A 19,172-nucleotide genomic window follows, 5' to 3' on the forward strand; every position below is an offset into this window, starting at 1 on the left:
CCTATTATAAGTGAAATTCATCCCCCAGGAGTGCTCCTCAGTGCTCATTCTTATCATACATCCCTCACACCCCCTTTCAAAAATCCCAAGCAGAAGCCGCCACAGTGACTGTGGAAATCAAGAACTGCCAGTCTCCCTCTTAACCATCTCTTTTGCTGTGCCCTCTCTGGCTTCCCCAGTCTTCACCTCAATTGGCCTCTTCCGCTGGCTCTCAGACCCAGTTAGACTGACAACCTAGTCTCAGACTGTTTACCTTGGCTCTGACATAGAATGCATTAGGACACTACTTTTGAAACTGTCCTTCATGGATTTGCAGTGAAATTTGGGCAAAGGGCCCTGGCCCTATGCCTGCCCAGGGTGTAGGAATTGGATTCAGCTGGGCCTGCAGAACTCTCCAGATTTCACTTATTTATTAGAAGTAGAAACAACAGTGCTGAGAGAGAACCAGAGCTGAAGGTGATTAAGGAGCCCGCAAATGCTCCAATGAGGCCAGAACTTCTGACTTGGCTTAAGCTTCATCCCAGCAGGGGCCACATCCCAAGATTGCTGACTTGTCCAGAAGGAGGTCTTTAGGGCATGCCACCATCCCCGACATAGTCCCCATGTAAAGAACTGGATTAAATAAACCCTGAGAGAATTCAAACCTGGGAGTGAAAACCAGCACACTGGGACAAACTCAGGATTTAGAACAACTTAGGGACCAAGCAATGATGTAAAATTCTTGGGAGAATGAGAAATATGGTTGAGATTTGTGAATGGTTTTTCCATTAACCACACAGTACAAGGAAGAAGTGTTGTGTACCATCATGAATTGGAAGAGTTTTCAGGATTTTATTTTTATTTTTTTTAGAAATATATTTTATTGAATTTTTACAGAGAGGAAGGAGAGGAATAGAGAGCTAGAAACGTCGATGAGAGAGAATCATTGACCAGCTGCATCCTGTACACCCCCTACCGGGGATGTGCCCACAACCAATGTACATGCCCTTGACCGGAATCCGCAGGCCGATGCTCTATCCACTGAACCAAACTGGTTTCGGCAGTTTTCAGGATTTTAGTTGATAGTAAAACTGAGGGAATATAAAGCACAAGATCCAGCCTCTCAAATTTCACTTACCCAATTTGAGCATGCCAAAGCTATTCTTTCCTTGATAATCCCAATTTCTGTTGATCAAAGCTATTAGCATTCCAAAATTATCTATTATATGATTTGAATGATCTATAATGCAATTTTAACCTGTAACCAATTAGCCTAACATGAATATATTTAGTATATAATTTCTTAATATACTTTAGTGAATCATTTAGTCTTTTAATAAATATTTATTGAGTACATAGTAAGTACTAGACTCCCTGGCAGGTGATGGAACAACAATAACAAATCAGACATAATCTCTATCTTATTCTATCAGGGAAGACACACATTAAGCTAGTAAATACACACAATTATTCAAAATTATAATCTTATTAGCTTTTTGGAAGCATTAGTTTTTAGACAGTATAGCAAAGGAATGTAAGCCTGGCTTAGAAAGGAGAGTCCAAGAACTGTTCCTCAGAAAGTGAATTCTGAACTTATTTAGGGTTATGCAGCTATTCTGTCCAACACTGTAGCAACTAGAGGCATGTGAGTATTTAAATTTAAACGGATTAAGATAAAATAGAAATAAAAGTCCAGTTCCTCAGTTGAACTGGACACAGACATAGAATGTTTCCATCTCTGCAGAAAGCTAAACTGGGCAGTGCTGTTATACAGTATTTAACCAGCTGAAACGGAGCCAGGGGGAGCAAGAAGGAAACACCTTAAGCAAAAAGCAGGTGCTCCTTAATTTAGAAACACAATTATAATTTAAGAGAAAAAAGATTTTTAAAATGTTCAGTTGATGTGATATGGTGATGGGTTTTGGTGAACAATCAGAGAAGGGAAATGGCCCCTACTCCTGTTTCCTGACTCAAGCAAGAACAGATCATTCCCATCAAGTCGTTCAGTTCTTATTCCCACATGGGCCTTTGGCTCTGGCTCCCAGGTATATGAAAGAGTCAGTGGCCATGACAGCATAGCAGAGAACAATATGTTGAATTGTTCAGCGAAATCTATACTAATAAAAGGGTAATATGCTAATGAGACCAGGAGACCTTATGGGAGACCTTCTGGATGTCCTTCTGGACAAAGGGTGGCAGGGCTGAGGCAGAGGCAGTTAGGGGTGATCATGCAAAAAGGGGAGGGCAGTGTGGCTGATCAGGCCTGTGTGAGGGGGAGTTGGGGGCAATCAGGTCAACAAGAGGAGGGCAGTTGGGGGTGAGAAGGCTGGTGGAGGGTCAATTGAGGGCAAGCAGGCTGGCAGGCAGGCAGGCAAGTGAGCGGTTAGGAGCCAGTGGCCCCAGGTTGCGAGAGGGATGTCTGACTGCCATTTTTGGTCCAATTCCTGTGGGCCTAAACCAGCAGTCAGACATCCCCTGAGAGGTCCCAGATTGGAGAGGGTGCAGAGCAGGCTGAGGAACCACCTTCCCCTAGTGCACAAATTTCATGCACCAGGCCACTAGTATATAATAAGTGACAGAATAGAACAAGTTACAATAAATTTCAAATTGTATAGTGATAATTAAATATAACTAAATATCAGCAGTTACCACCCTTGAGTTGTCTTCTATTGTCCTCTGTGCATGTCATAAGTGTTAGTGCTCCCGAGAGTTCTGTTCTAGGCCCTATTCTCTTTTCACTGTATACATTCCCCTAGGACATTCATTCACTCTCTGATTTCACATATAGGCCATATGCTGATGGTTCCCAAGTCTGTGATTCTAGCCCTAGATCTTGTGCTTCAGACCTCTCACTTCAAATGTCCACTAATAATCTCTAATTGGCTGTCCCACAGACACTTCAAACTCATCCCTATGGTGCCCATCTAACCTGCACCTCCTTCTCAGTTCCCAACTTCAGCAGTGGCAACAGAAGTCTGAGGATCATACTTGACTTCTGCACTGAAATCCTATCTGTCACCGAATCCAGTTGATATCAAAGTAACTTCTTGAAATCATTGACCTCTCTTTCCTTCTCCACTATCCTAGTTTACCTTCCACAGCATAAATCATGCAACCATTTCCTAACCAGTCTTGTTGGTCCACTTTTGGCCACCTCCAAATCATACTCCACACTTCAGTCATAGCAATTTTGGTCATCTGGTAGTGTCTTCCCATTGCTTAAAACCTTTCAATGGCTCCTCATTGCATTGGTCCAAATGACTTCATGCAGTAACAAGGCTCATTTTTATTTGGCCCTGCTTACTTCTCCAGTTGCTTCTTTTACTCCTTCTCCCTTGTACATTATTCCGCAAATGCACTTAGCTTTATTTAGTTCCAGGCATCCATTATACTTGACTTTGTATTGGGTTCTTTGCACATGCTACTACCGGAAACACTTTCACTATCACCATGGCTTATTTTCCCCTTTCTCTGGCTTATTTAATTTAAATGTTAGTGTGGTGTTGTTGTTTTTTTTCTAGGAGTCCTCTCCGCCTCCTCCCCATCCCAGTGTGTGGTTAACTGCCCCTGTCATATACCCATTGAAGTGGATTGAATGATGAACTCCCTCTTCCAAATAAGCCCACATTCTAATTCCCAGAACCTGTGAATGTCACCTCAATTGGAAAAAGTTTTTTTTAGAGATATAATTGCATCTAGAGATGAGATTGTTCTGAATTACCAAGGTGGCCCTAAATACAATGACAAGTGTGTTTAAAAGAGTCACAGAGAGAAGAAAAAAGAAAATGTAAGTGAGGAGACAAAGATTAGGAGGTTCCTTGGTGGAGTAATGTCAGGAACCACTGGAAACTGAAAAAGATAAGGAAGGATTCTTCCCTAGAGCCTTCAGAGGAAGTATGTCCTTGCTTCTCCTTGATTTCTGACTTCTATAACGGGGAGAGAACTTCTCCTGCAGGCCAGAACTTCCCTAGCAAGTGAACATAGCATCTCTGTGCACTGCAAAAGGTTACAATTTGCCATGACAAATTGTTCTGTTCTCCCCAATGGCTGACTGGGATCTGGCGCTTCAGAGCAGCTCACTACAGCATATATGTATTATCTTGCTGGGAAATACTGCTAAGATTAGGAGTCATTAAAGCTTCTTGAATTGAAATATGAATTGGACCAGCTACATCATTTGCGGGCACCAGTGCAAAAGAAAAAAGTGTGCCTCTGGTTCAAACCTATTAAGAATTTCATGATGGCAATAGCAGAGCATTAAAATGCCTTCTAGATGTGATGTCCTTTGTATTTGCACAGGTCTCACATCCATGAAGCTGATCCTGACCATGAATAAAAGGTCTACTGAAATGAACATGAAGTCATGTGAAATGGGATAAACTGGTAGGAGATATGTCAGGGGAATGAGGTAAGAGCGACAGTCCAGGAAGGTGGGGGTAAGGAGACCCTGGGCTAAGATGCAAAGTGAAGAGAGAAGCAAATCTAAGCGACAATATGTGTTCACAGTCAGAAATGCTGCAGGGTCTCTCCGGACCTCACAGAGCAGGGGAGGCATTCGTGGAGAAATCAGGGAACATTAGTGTGTCATTAACAGTGCCCTGGGAGCTGCCGCAGGCAGGCAGGACTAGAGCTCAACAGAGGCGATGAGAGGGAGCATGGGCATTTTATCCACCAAGGAACCTCCTAGAAATATCAGGAAGGTGCCTAATTACTTACTGTTGTGGTGAGAAAAATGGGTGGAAAATACGGTGAAAGGAAACTAATTCTCAGATCCTTCCAGGAGCCAAAATGTGTGAGGATGAGGCATGGTGGGGACCATTGCAGGCTTATGCCTATCCCCAAGGAACAGCCACTGTGCAGCTGCAGCTATATGCAGCTTGTGGGAAAAGGGGCACAGTGGCCAGAGCTTTGGATCTTTAATGAGAAGCCAAAGATCCAGAATTTTGAAATCTTTGTTACTTTTTAAGTGTTGACTACTAAGTTAAATATTTTCTTATAAATACTGTAAGCCAAGTAAAACATACCCATGAGCCAGCTTGGGACTCAGCTTGCAGCTTCTGTATAGGACATGCTGGATAAGAGCTAGGATGGGGTTCAAATCCTGCTCTGCCACTTGGCAAGCTGTGGCCCCCAGAAAGAGCCTTGCTGAGCTCCACTTTTCTATGTAACGAGGGACAGTTTTGGCATTTACCCTTCAGAGTGGTGGTGAGGATTAAATGATTTCTTTAAAGTAAAGCACAGATGACAATATGTAAAGCTAAATAATTGTTGGCTGTACTTACTACTTAAGGATCAGGATCTGTGTTGTGTACTTTATATATTCTACCAGAGGCCTGGTGCATGAAATTAATGCACAGGGGTGGGGGTGGGGGTGTGGGTGGGGGTGTCCCTCAGCCCAGCCTGCATCCTCTCCAATCTGGGACTCCTCGAAGGATGTCCTAAACTGGCAGTCAGACATCCCTCTCGCAATTTGGGACCACTGGCTCCTAACCACTCATCTGCCTGCCTGCCTGATTGTCCCTAACCACTCTGCATGCCAGCCTGCTTGTCCCCCAACTGCCCCCCCCTGCTGGCCTGCTTGCTCCCACTTTCCTTCCCCACCAGCCTGCTTGCCCCCAATTTCCCCCTGCTGGCCTGATCACACCCAGTGGGCCCCCCCTCTACCTCTCCCCCTCCCCATTCTGGCCTGATCACCCAAAACTGCCCTCCCCTCTTGGCCTCTAACTACTTCTACCACAGCCCCACCACCATGGCTTTGTCCAGAAGAACACCCAGAAGGCCTCCCAGTCTAATTAGTATATCACCCTTTTATTAATATAGATAGAGGCCTGGTGCATGGTGGTTGGCTGGTTTGACCTAAAGGGTATCCTGGATCAGGGTGGGGGTTCCCTTGGGGTGTGGGGCAGCCTGGGTGAGGGGCCTGTGGTGGTTTATAGGCCGGCCATATCCCCATGGGATGAGGGTCCCTGCTGGGTGGTGCCTGGCCAGACTGGGTGAGAGGATGAGGGCTGTTTTCAGGCTGGCCACACCCCCTTCAGGGTGGGGGCCCCCACTGGGGTGCCTGGCCAACCTGGGTGAGGGGCTGATGGCTGTTTGCAGGCTGGCCAAGTTCCCCAACAGGAGTCCTCACCCCCTGGGGTTGTGGCCAGCCTGGGAAAGGGGCTTTTTTACTTTTCTTTTTTTTTTTTTCCCCCAGCACCTCCTTGAGCAGAGGCCAGGGTCAGCTGGAAGCAGGTATCTGGGATTTATTTATCTTCTATAATTGAAATTTTGTAGCCTTGAGCAGAGGCCAGGGAAGGCCAGGGCAAGCAGGAAGCTTGGCTTCCTCCATCGCAGGGAGCAACCCAAGCCTCTGCTCACTCCAGCTCCGTGGCCACCACCATCTTTGTTGGGGTAATTTGCATACTTGCTTCTGATTGGCTGTAGTGGAGTGATGTAGTGGAGTGATGGTTAATTTGCATGTTTCTCTTTTATTAGTGTAGATTTTTTGCTCAGAACCATGTCATCAAGTAGACTTTAGCACTACCCACTTCTCAGACTTGAGGTGGAAAGAAAGGCTCAGAGATATCAAGTCACTTGCCTCAAATCACAGGCGCTAAATCTGAGCAAGAGTTCAAATCTTGTATTTCTGCCTGCGAAGGTGTTCCGTTTTAACAGTCATTCTTACCCTGTACTGACTCTTGTACAGGACCTGGTGGGCAGATGGGAGATGGGGGACTCTTAGTTTTACAGTTGTTCATATAGAAAATAATATAATAATAAATAAATAATAATATAAGAATAAACTCTGTTTCCACATATTCACAACTATAAACCTACTTTTGCCCCAAACTGCAAAAGTAGGTCATAGTTATCTTGGAGGTTTCAAAAAAAACTAGTTTAGTCAATGATACTTTTCAACAAAAATTTTAATAACAAAACAAACTCCTAAAAAGGGGCAAAAAAGGCTTCCCCCCTTCAAACTCTCTCTCTCAAAACAAAAGTAATGAAAGCTGCCAGTGCATCCCTTCACCCTCATCCAAAAACTCTTAAATAGCATTGTTTGGGGGAACACATTATTCTTTATATTTTTCCAATTCCTCAGGACAACATTGCATTCCTAATCTGCCTCAGCAGTGAAGGAGTTGACAGTTTAATGGACAAGCAACCTGTGTACAGGCCCCAAGGCAAGAGTTTAACAGCTAGGACCCTATGCCTTTATTGAGTAGACCAGTTCCCTGGGATCACTCAGCAATGGTGACAGGTGTCAGAGCCATGCATAAGGGGAGGCCTTCAGGCCTCTGTGCCCTGGAAGGCAATTAGGTATTTGCTCAGGGGCCTGCACTTCATGTATATCCTCTAGTCCCGCTGACTGATCACTCCCTCATGCTCTTCTCCTGGAGCTTCCCAATGGAGCTGTCTACCTGGAATTTTCCAGCAATCTAGAAAAAGAGAAAAGGAAAAAAAAAAAAAAAAAAGATTTGTATTGGTGGTGGATATGAAAGTAACAGGAATTTTAAACTTGTTTCTGGAACAAATTCTGGGCATTTGAGTTGGGAGTGGAATTGAGGTAGGAATGGGGGAAGGTCCCAGCAGGGATGAAATTCATGGCCAACAGCTTTGTTTGATTCTTTTGACTATAGCCAACCTAGTAGGGCTCAGAGCATAATGTTCTCGATAATGACACGATTTGTTTTCCTTCCAAAGCTAAAAATGGCATTTCAGCCTGCAATGGGGAGCTTTCTTATGAGCCTGTGGGGTGGGAGAGCAGAATTCATCCTCCAGAGGAAGAAGTGAAGGCACTAAGCAGAGTAGATTTGAATCAAATGTCAGGTGGCCATAACACTTGCCTAAACAATATACATTTTACTTTATTTTGGAGAAATTTCTTTTCAGTCTTCTCTTGGGTAGGATTACTGAATCCTGCCTCAGTCCAAGGGGCACATATTTGCATTAGTTCTATAACTCACAGCAGAAACGAAGTCCTGAAGCTTGACTCAAGCCAACTGATATTTTTTGGCCCTATGCTGTACCTACTTATATGGCTTTCTTTTGTTCACACTTTTCTGGATTCTTTCAGATAATTGGAAGGATGTAAAGTAAGCCTCAGTGCTTTCTCAACAGGAAATACTGGAAGCTAATAGGCATTTATGCCATTAAGAAAAATAAATGGTGGCAATTTGATAGCAGTTAATAATGATTGTAAGTGATTACAAATCTCAGATGCCGCACAGATGCTACAGATAGAAATAAGGGGGGGCTCCCATGCTTTCTCCATCAGTGAAGTGCAGAAATTAAGTTTGACTCTGGCCAAAGCCACGCTCTATGCTGCAGGGGAACGAGTCACCAAACCCTGTCCCCACTGACATTACAGTAGAACACAGGAGCGGGGTGCCTGCAGTCACATTCTCACTCACCCAAAAGATAAGCACAGTCTCAAAGATGTGCATTGGCAAGTTTGCTTCTAAATCAATGGCTTAAATTCAGGTCGCATCTGCCAGTATAAACTACTAGTATACCCTAAATGGGTGAGTTCTCAGGCTGGCAAACCACAGCCTGTTTGTTTTTTTTTTCTTCAGACCACGTAGTGTTTGTCCATCTTTTGTAACTTTGTTTTTATGGACTAATATATTGATCCCCATGTCCTCATAGTCAATCCCAGGAGGTCTATGTCACCATCCTGCTGGAGGGAATGTCCCCTCTTCTCTTTCTTAAGGGTTTCAGTGGGAATGGGGAGGTGGTGCCTGGCTTTGGCAAAGTAGTGAGTGATAGGCAATTTGGGTGGAGATGGAAAGCAGGGAGGCCTCCAGGGCATGCAGGGGGCAGTTCTTCAGGAAGAACTTTAAATTTCAGCCCACTCAGTTGGCTATAGTCATGGGGCCTTGGGCAATTCCTTTCTGATGTGTCCCCCAGCCAGCAGGGATCCTATGAAGCTCAGTTCCCACATCTGGAAAATGGAAGTGATGGTAATAAATGATGTTTCCTGCATGAGCACTGGGCTGTGAGATAAGGAGGGGGTATGAGGAAGCAGCTAATATGATGCACATTCCCATAGTGGCATTCAGCAAACAGTGAATCTGATCTGTTAGAGAAAGCGTGTACAAAAGTAAGACAAGTGCAAATACACTAAATACAAACCATATAAAAGCTGAGAAATAGGTGTGGAATAATTTGGATGTGAGGTAATTTGTGGACTAGTAGATAAAGTTATCGAGGAAAACTCTGAGGAATTTCCATGTGGATGCCTCTCCACAAGACATTTCTTGGCATAGACAGGCCTTTGGGGTTCTTCATGTCTGGGTTTGGTCAGCGCTTCTGTGAGGGGCTCTGCACTCCACTTCTGTTCCTGCTGATAAGAGGGAGCTCAGCCCCACCTGTACAGGGTTGCAAGATTTAGCAGGTAAACATGCAGGATGCTCCACTACATTTGAATTTCAAATAAGCAATAGATAATTGTTTAGTATAAGTAGGTCCTATGTAATATTTCAGATGTATTTAACACTAAACAAATATCTATTGTTTATCTGAAATTAAAATTAAACTGAGTGTTCTGTATTGTATTTGGAGATCTTACCAGACATCCCAACTTGTAAGGGACCAAGGCAGAATTCAGCACTCCATACCCACATCTTGGGGAAGAGAAATGAACTACATCCTGGATGGTTGGAGCCACTCAGGAAAAATAGCTTGGACAATGCTGAGGAACACCAAGAATTTCTTGCTCAAAAAAGCTCTACTAGCTCCCCCTTCTCCAGCTCTCCTCTTTGATCAGGGACGCTCCTTGCATAAACACCAAGGTTGATGCCTGTGAGCTGGGATAGCTATGCAAATTCAGCCCTAGTGTGAGAATGCTGCCTGCCTTGGGGAAGGATCTGAAAGAAATTCCTTGTGAAGATAAGGAGGGGGTATGAGGTCAGGAGTTTCTCCAGACTTCAGTCCTCTGCTTCAAAGTCAAGCCTGCTAGCATCAAATTGACTGCTCCCCTCAGCACCCATCCTTTCCCTTTTTGTTTCCCCGATGGGCACAGGGAACTTTTAATTGGTCATATGCTCTGTGGAGATGGAGTTTAGCAAATTCTTAGAACAACAACATGGCTTGCAGAGGAAGATATGAGGAGGCAAAGAGAACATTGAAAATTTAAAAATAATGGTGTACTGGTCAGAAACTTGAAAGGAGGTGATCTTAGAAGAAGGATTAAATGGTGGGGGAAGAAAGGGGTCCTAATATGAAGTAACAGGAGAAGATCTGACTTTGGGTGGGCACATGGTCCTATATACAGGTTTTGTAAATTAGTAACCCACACATGAAGCCTATAGGTCCATGTTGACTAATGTCACCCCAATAAAGTTAAAAATAATAAAAAGAGAAGAAGAAGTACTAAAGTACTAATTTCTTAATTTTGTATAGTGGAGAGTAAGTCAATGCTGTCAAAAGCTAATCGAACAAGATCCAAGTATGTAATTTAGAGTTATACACAAAACCAACAGAAAAAAAAAACTTTAAAAGAACAACAACAACAAATAACTCACTAAACTCAAGAAATATCCATCCTTAACCATCCAAGATGTGAGTATGAAATTTTTTTTTTAAAGTGTTAAAAGCATACAAAGACATATAAGTGTATCATTTAGGCTTTTTTAGGTTACACTGAGGCAACAAACAATGCCCAAATATTAAAACAATGCTTCATTGTTTTGCTTATACTCATGTCTGTGGCTATGCCTGCCAGTCTCCATGATGGCCCCTAGTGAGCCTTGCCCCCTAGCATGCACACCTTTGTGTAGTTTCCTCCCACCTGGTACCAGATTTGATCTATGTGAGCAATACTATACTGAAGTACTGATAACTTCCGAAATTAGGTTATAAAGACACTGTGGCTTCCATTGTGAGCACATGACATGTCCATCTTGGATCACTGGCTTTGGAGGAAACCAGTTGTCATATTGAGAGGTCTCTGAAGTAAGCAAGTGAGACAGACCTCCAGCGAACAAACAGGTGAGTGAGTGTTCTTGGAGCCTACCCCAGTCACACCTTCAGATTGCCATAGACCAGCTTGACTGCTTAACTGAAGCCCCTTCCGACCCTGAGCCAGAATCACCCTTTATTAAGCTGCTCCCAGATTCCTCACCCTCAGCAATGTTGTGAGACAGTAACATTTTATTTAGTAAAATTATAAAACAATATTTATCTGATAAATATTTTTATTTTAAGCTCCTGCTAAATTTTAGGATGAATTTGTTCTGTAGCAGTAGATAACTAATACAGTGGTCATGATTTGCTGCCACAGCTATGAAAAACTGCTCCTTAAGGGGTAAGTGTGGTCCCTGGGATATCTGCTCTCCTGGCAGGGAAGAAGAGCCAGAGGGGAGTGGAATTTCACAAGGTAGTCAGCCTTCCGCTTAGAACTGGCATACCTGACTGCTGCTCACATTTCATTGGTCAAAGCAAGAACATGGTTCAGTCTGTGTACAGGACAGGTAGGTATACTCCTTCCCCAAGAAGGCCCTGCAAAAAGCAGGAAAGGATAATACTCTTACTGGGATGAGGCCATTAATAATTGGGAATTATAATACATTTGATCCCCAGAGTCATAAAATATTGCCAATAGATAACTAAAATATCTTTGGAAGAAGATTCAAGAAAATGATAAGACTGGTTGGTTCTGGGGAAAAAGGTCTGTGTGGGAAGGACATTTTCCACTATATGCTCTTTTGCATCTTTTAAATGAGATCTAAGTAAATTCAGTACCTATTTAAAATACCTTAAAAAAAACAATTTAAAGCAGAGGATGTAAGCTTTCCATTTTGAATTATGTTGCTAGTATAGACACTTAGAGAACCATCAGTTACTTATGTAGAGTGGAATGAGGATAAGGCATGAGTAATGAGACCTTTAGATGTTTTGTTTAGGTTCTGTTATTATTTTACTATTATTTTAAATAAAACAAACTTCTGTATTTCTTCACTAAGGACAACTAAAATCCCTGAACATTATATCTGAAACAAACACTAGATGATTATGAAAGGTAAAATGGAGAAGGCCAACCAGCTAGGCCCCTTGGGACCTGAGAAATGGCATGGTCATGAGTTTCCAGACTTAGAGCTCCCCATGGACTCTCTGCTGATCCTTCGAAGTGGGGGTTAGGGGCAGGGGTTCTGCAGGCCACAGGAGATGAAAGTCCTGGCCCTCTACTTGGCCTTCTCTAACTATACCCCAGTGGGGGAATTGGAGGCAACTCAATACAGAATCACAGGGTAGAAGTATTGGTTTTCCACTTGGTTTGGCTGCCAGGGGTGGGAGCAGGACCAGTCTGAAGGGTCAGTGGAGAGTCCATGGGGAGCAGGACTCACATTCTCACCCAGCCATAACAAGGACCCCTCCCTCAGGTGTCAACGGAGACTGAGTAGGAAATTTAGATTTCTAACTCCACCTGGCAGTAACAAGGTGGTCCCTCCCCTGCTCCCCTAAAACCTCCTACATTATATTAGAGAAAGCCACTTACATTTAACCAAAGATATAAAACCCTGTACTTGGAAAATTACAAGATAATGAAGAAAGAAATTGAAGAAGATTGCAAATAAGTGGAAGCATATACTGTGTTCATGGATAGGAAGATTTAATATCATTAAAATGTCCATTCTATCCAAAGCAATCTATACATTCAATGCAATTCCTATCAAGATCCAATGACATATTTCACAGAACTACAACAAATATTCCAAAAAATTATATGGAACTACAAAAGACTGAATAGCAACAATGGTCTTAGAAAAAAGAACAAAGTTAGAGGAATCATGCTATCTGATATTAAACTATACTACCAGACCATAATAATCAAACAGCATGGTACAGGCACAAAAACAGACATAGATCAATGAAATACAATGGAAAGCCCAGAAATAAATCTGCATCTTTATAGTCAATTAATACTTAACATTGGAGGAAAAACACACAATGGGGTAAAGATAGTCAATTCAATAAATAGGGTTGTGAATATTGTACAGATATGTGCAAAAAAATGGAACTAGACCATTTCTGACACCATATATAAATAACAAACTCAAAATACTTAAGTCTTTAATTTAAGTATTAGACTCAAAACCATAAAAATCCTAGAAGAAAGTATAGACAGTAAAATCTTAGACATATTTTTCTGATATATATCCTCAGGCAAGGGAAACAAAAGGAAAAAAAATAAATGGGACTACATCAAACTAAAAAGTGTTTGCACAGTAAAGGAAGCCATTAACAAAGTGAAAATACAAACTACTGAATAGAAGAACATATTCACCTATACATCACATAAGGGGTTAATATAAAAAATTTATGAGAAAGTTATAAAACTCAATACCCTCCTCAGACTATTCCAAAAAATTCAAGAGGAAGGCACACTTTCAAGCTCTTTCTATGAAGCCAGCATTACCCTAATTCCAAAACCAGATAAAGATACCACAAAGAAAGAAAATTACAGGCCAATATCCCTCATGAACATAATGATAAAATTCTCAATAAAATCCTAATAAATCGGATCCAGCATTACATTAGAAAAGTTAAAAATGGAGCTCCCATTTGACCCAGTAATCCCACTTCTAGGAATGTATCCCAAGAAATCAAACACCAATAAGAAAAGATATATTTACCCTCGTGTTCATAGCAGCACAATTTACCATAGTTAAGATTTGGAAACAGCAGATGAGTGGACTAAAAACCAGTGGTACATCTACACAATGGAATACTATGCTGCTGCTGCTGCTGCAAAAAGGAACTCATCATTTGCAACAGCATGGATGGACCTGGAGAACATTATGCTAAGTGAAATAAGCCAGTTGGAGAAAGATAAATATCACATGATCTCACTCATTTGTGGAATATAAATTCTTTTGAGAGCCAAATTTTTAAACTTAAACTTCTAACACCACTTCTTCAAAATAGACTTGCCCAGGCCATATTTTGTGGAAAAGTCATACTCAAGGGGCCAAAGAGCCACATGTGGCTCGCGATCTGCAGTTTGCTGACTATGGCACTAGATCAAAATGACTCAATGGATGCTGGTTTTTGGGCACACAAAGATCATCTGACAGTCTATGAAATATGAAAGATGAGCACTGAATCAGGAAGCAGCCCTCCAGGGTGGCTCTCTGGCACAGGAGGTGTCTGTCCTATTATTATACGAATCAGTGTTACTTAGCACTCCCTATATCCCTAGTGAAATCATTTCTTTGGTATGATGAAGTGTCAAGACTGGTGATTGGTTAGGATTATTTTACAGGCTCCTGTAAAATAAAATTTCTTATGTCCTTTTCATGAATAGGACATAAGAAAATAGTAGATCCAAGTCAGCCACCAGCCCCTTAGTTTCTTCACAGAGGACCCTGTTACCTAACCCAACCCAGAGCTGCCTAATGCTCTCCTCAGAATATCACTGTGTCTGCCCAGTACTAGCCTTTCATGCGTCATGCTCATGGGACTGCCGGGCCAGCAGGGGTCTTCCCAAACTATGGAATGAGCTGAATGGCTGTTTTGTGCTTCCTCACCAATGCATGCCTGTATGTCTGGCGGGGTTCAGACCAACATTTCTGATGTTGTGAGAGGAGATTTATAGATCCCCATGTATTTCTAACCTCAAGAGGATACCAACAGTTACCAGAATAACCCGATGTTTTCTGAACAGGCAAATTTTGCTTAAGTCAGAAGGCAATGTTGTCTATTTCTTCTCTAGGGTAGGGATAAAACCTTTTAGTTAGATTTTTTCAATTGCCTAATATAGTATAGTGCTACATTGAAAAGTAGGCATAGGAACCATACATGTTTAGTGACAAGGAGGGTTGAATTGGAATAAAACTTCCTGTGTTCAAATCCTGGCTCTTGCATACAGAGGGGGGCTTTGGGAAAGTTACTTAAGCTCACTATGCCTGCTTCCTCTTCTGTAAAATGGGGATGGTGACGATAGTATGCACTTCATAGAGCTCATGCAGATTAAATTAATAGATGTGCAGAGCTCAGAATAGTGTCTGACTTTAATAACCATTAGCTATTCTCATTATGTGGAGTAAATTGTTTGTTCTGTAAGTTAGAGCTCTGTCCAGACCAGCTATTATTGTGCAATCAGCCGCCATAAATTCACTCCTTGTTCCAAGAAATATTTCCCTGTTGATGAATCCACCTGCATCGCAGACTAAGCCTCCCTGGCAGGGTTGGGGCAGTCCACACAGCTAGCCCTTTCATCTCCTATTCCTATTTCTTGGCACAAGCCAGTAGGATGCTTTCTGAGAAGGCCATCTGGGATCCAATCCCAGTCATTCCTAATGGGTTCTTTTTTTTTTTTTTTTTTTTTTTTTTTTTTTTTTTTTTTTTTATACATGAAGAGACCTCCCCATGAGGATGTCGACTATGACAATTCTCCTTTGTTCCATTCCATCTCATTATTTTATGCTCTCCCATCCCCCAGCTATGCTGAGTGATTCCCAGAGGGTGAACTGGAATGAGAACAGGGTACTTGTTGACTCTTGAAAAATAATGACTTTCCCCATCAGAGTATGGTTTGGCAATTGTTCTGTGGTTAGGCTAACATGTGTAGTGCTTGTTCTCTTTACAGCATCACAGGGCTTCCACACGCATGCCCAGAAGCATCAGCACACATATGCAGATCTATATCTGGTGGCACACACCCCTGTGTGCACCTATATCTGTTCCCAAGCCCTCCTCCTCTTTGTCACACAGTTTCCAAACTTATCCTGAAAAGTCCTGGCAAAGGGAGAAATCCACTTCAATCCTCTCATCATGTTTGCTTCTTCTTTCTTTTCAAGAATTGGGGTCCCTTACTCCTGTTTATTCTCTTTCTCTCTCCCCACTTGGCTCCGATCCTTTCCTCCTGTACCCTGGATGGCTCTAACTTGTGTGTGTAAAGCGCAGGTGTGTGAATGTGCACCCTGTTCAAGGTGATGGTTCACTGTAGGCCCTTTGTGCCCAGTCAGGAGGAGTCAGGACATTGTCCTGCCACACTGACCATCCTCACTGGCTCTGGGACTGTGGGGGTGAGGATAGTTGGCTGAGATTCCAGCTTCTAGGACTGGTGTCTATCTTGGTTGCTGCTTATCGTGGGAGACTATGCCCCTGAGTCCCTAGGTGTTTAGAAGTCACTGCCTCCCATATCCTTAAGGTGATCCCACTTATTAGGCACATCCCTGTGCTGGGTTCATACCAAACACCCTGTGACTGATGTAGCTTGTCTTATATGCCCTGACAGCAAATATCAGGAGGAGGGAAGCCTCTCATTCTTGTCCAAGATAGTGACAGCATGGCCCTGCCCCTTCCACACAAAGGAGGCTATTTATAGTTAGCATGGATGGTCACCTAGGTGTGTCTCTATAAATAGAGCCTTTCAGAAAAACCGTCCAAGCTGATTTTATCAGTCTCCTAAAGAGTGTTAACTGACAGGGAGAGGCATAATTATATTAGTTTTCCATCAGCAATCAAAAGGCATGGATGATAAATTTGACAAGTGAGGTGTTAACAAGGTTGAGTAGGTAAACTCTTGGCCAGAGAGAAATATGAGAGAAGGGTTACACCTATGTTTTTTTCCTCCCCTAATTATGCACTGGCTTTGGCAAAGAGAGTAGATAACGCAGGTAGAGCATGCTTGTATTCTGGTTGTCAAAGAGACGGGGGATCTGTTTGCTAAGCTCAATGCACAGGCCACATTAATAAGCGCAGTCCAGCATTTAGAGCTCTGTAAGTTTATCAAATCTCTGCACCTCTGTCCCAAAGCTATGTTGACTAGTGATTTGTGACATCTCCGCTTCCCATGTTTCTCTTCTCCTTACCAGCCTCCAACCATGTGAAACTGTTACATAAAATGACATCCCCTGTGGCCAGGGAGTTTCAGGCATGGGGAGGCTGCTCTAGGCAAGGACAAACATCCACAACCCAAATCCCAGCACTTGCTCCTCAGGACTGTGGGGAAAACAGAGGCTGCCTCAACCCCCTGAGGTCACTGAAGTGGAGAAATGAAGGCTGGTGTGAAAGCGGCTTAGAGCCAGAGAGGAACATGTGGGCCTGCGAACCAGAAAGCTGAGCCATAGATGTTGCTGACCTGTTTCCATATCAACCAAGTGTCTTTATCCAGGTGCTGGAATGACAGGTGGGGAAGCTTGTGGGACCAGCTAGGCCAGGTGAACCTTGCTGGCTGTTCTGTTTTCCCTGGGATCATCTTGTGGAGCCTGTTTCTCCTTAGTTGATAGGCAAATCATCACAGAGACACCACTGAGCTGGGTGTGAATGTTCCCCAGGCTACATTGGTCTTAAACCTGAATGTGACTGTCAGCTCCTAGGATCAAATTTTGTTTGCTCAGCTGCATCCCTCATAGGACCTGGTCCTCCTTTCCCAGTCCTAGCCCTCTCTGGTATCTCTGCAAGTTCTGAGTCTGCCTCATTGGCTCCATAGTTAATCTAACCGTGGAAACAAGATTCTGCCTTCTGTAAGCTGCTCTTTTAGGGGCCCCTCACAAAGTTATTGGACTACATAAGTTTAGTAGATCAGCTTTGAGTTGTATATGTCCCGTTCTCTTCTGGGCACAACCCCATACCACCAAAGGGTATAATTGGGGTGGAGTCCAACAAAAGTCATCCATGCCTTTCACTTACATTGTTTTCCTCCTCTGGGATATATTCCCCTGGGTAGGCACACTCTTCCTTTAATTTTGCCTTTTTTTATCCTCTTCCCCCATTACAGTTTACCAGTTGAAGAGGCCAAGTTCAAAGATGAATGGATCTGAAAATACAGGTAAGTGTAGTAGAACAACTTGATTGCATACATGAGGAGGAAGGCCTGAAGGGAGCAAATGAAGGGGCTGGTACAGAAAGCACCCTGGGGGAGGTGAGTGGAGCCAGGGAGGGAGCCGGGTGATGAGATTACTGGAGACGTGGGAGGAGAACCTCCTATGTGCTTCCATAGCAACCCAGCTTTCCTCTCAATTGCCTCCCACAATTATAATGCCTTGTAATTGCTCTTTCAGCCGTCTCTCCACTAATCTGTGAGTTTCAGAGACCAAAGCTTTAATTTCTGTATTCCCAGAACCCAGCTCTGTTCCTGATATATAACAGGTGTTCAAAACAGAAGAATGGCTTGGGCAAAGATCTGAAGGCAAAATAGTGAAATGGGCTAGGGAGGAAACAAAATTGCTTGGTTTAAAATGATGGACGTGTGTGGGGAAGTGACTCTCTCTCTCTCTTTTTTTAATCCTCACCAGAGGATATTTTCTCCAATGATTTCTAGAGAGAGTGGAAGGGAAAGAGGAGTTGGGGAGCGTGGAAGGGAAAGAGGAGTTGGGGAGGGAGAGAGAGAGAAACATTGACCTGAGACACATCCTAGTGGTTGCCTCCTGAACACACCCTCAGAGGAGCCAGAGAACCTGCAACTGAGGTTATGTGCTCTTGAACGGGGAATTGAATCAGAGACCCTTTGGTCAACAGGCCGATGCTCTAACCATTGAGCCACTGGCCAGGGCGGGGAGTGACTCTTGTAAGAGAGGATGATACCTTTATAATTTGCCTTGAGTAGTTGTATTTTATTTAGTGCTTCTCTGTCCACTGTGCGGTGGCGGCCAAAGCTACCACAGCCACAGGGTGACCATGCAGCAGAGAGTGGGCCCTGACTTCAGTCTCTGCCACGATTCCACTTACATGGTTCTCAGCAATGAATTTATCTTCTCTAAATTTCACTCTCCTCATCCATAACATGGAGATAGTGACTACCTCATAAAGTTATTGTGAAATTGTATGGAACTAATAAAGGCTAGCTAGCATATGATAAATGAAGATTTCTTAAGCATCTGTCTATGTGTGAGGCCCTGTGATATTAGGATACCAAAACAGAAAAGATCACCTCATGTTCTCTAGCACCTAAAGACAACTTTGGGGGGGCTAGAGGTAGTTGTAAAATTGTGCTGTTTAATACAGTGTGGTAAATGATCTTTTATGGTGACATTAGAGCCATGGAACTCAGAGAGAGAGAGATGGGGCCTGGGGATTTATGAGAGATGCCTCAGAGGAAATGGTAATTAAACTGTGTTTTGAAAAGAAGTAGAAATTTGGAAAATAAAAGGAGGGAGGAAGAAAAAGAATTTCAGACAAAGAAACATCTGTACCAAAGGACAAAGGATAATGACACACCTCCCTTGCGGGGTTATTGCAGGGGTGGGCCGAGGCACCAGGTC

The sequence above is a fragment of the Pipistrellus kuhlii genome, unplaced genomic scaffold (assembly GCF_014108245.1).
Source record: "Pipistrellus kuhlii isolate mPipKuh1 unplaced genomic scaffold, mPipKuh1.p scaffold_m20_p_3, whole genome shotgun sequence".
Taxonomy (NCBI): Eukaryota; Metazoa; Chordata; class Mammalia; order Chiroptera; family Vespertilionidae; genus Pipistrellus; species Pipistrellus kuhlii.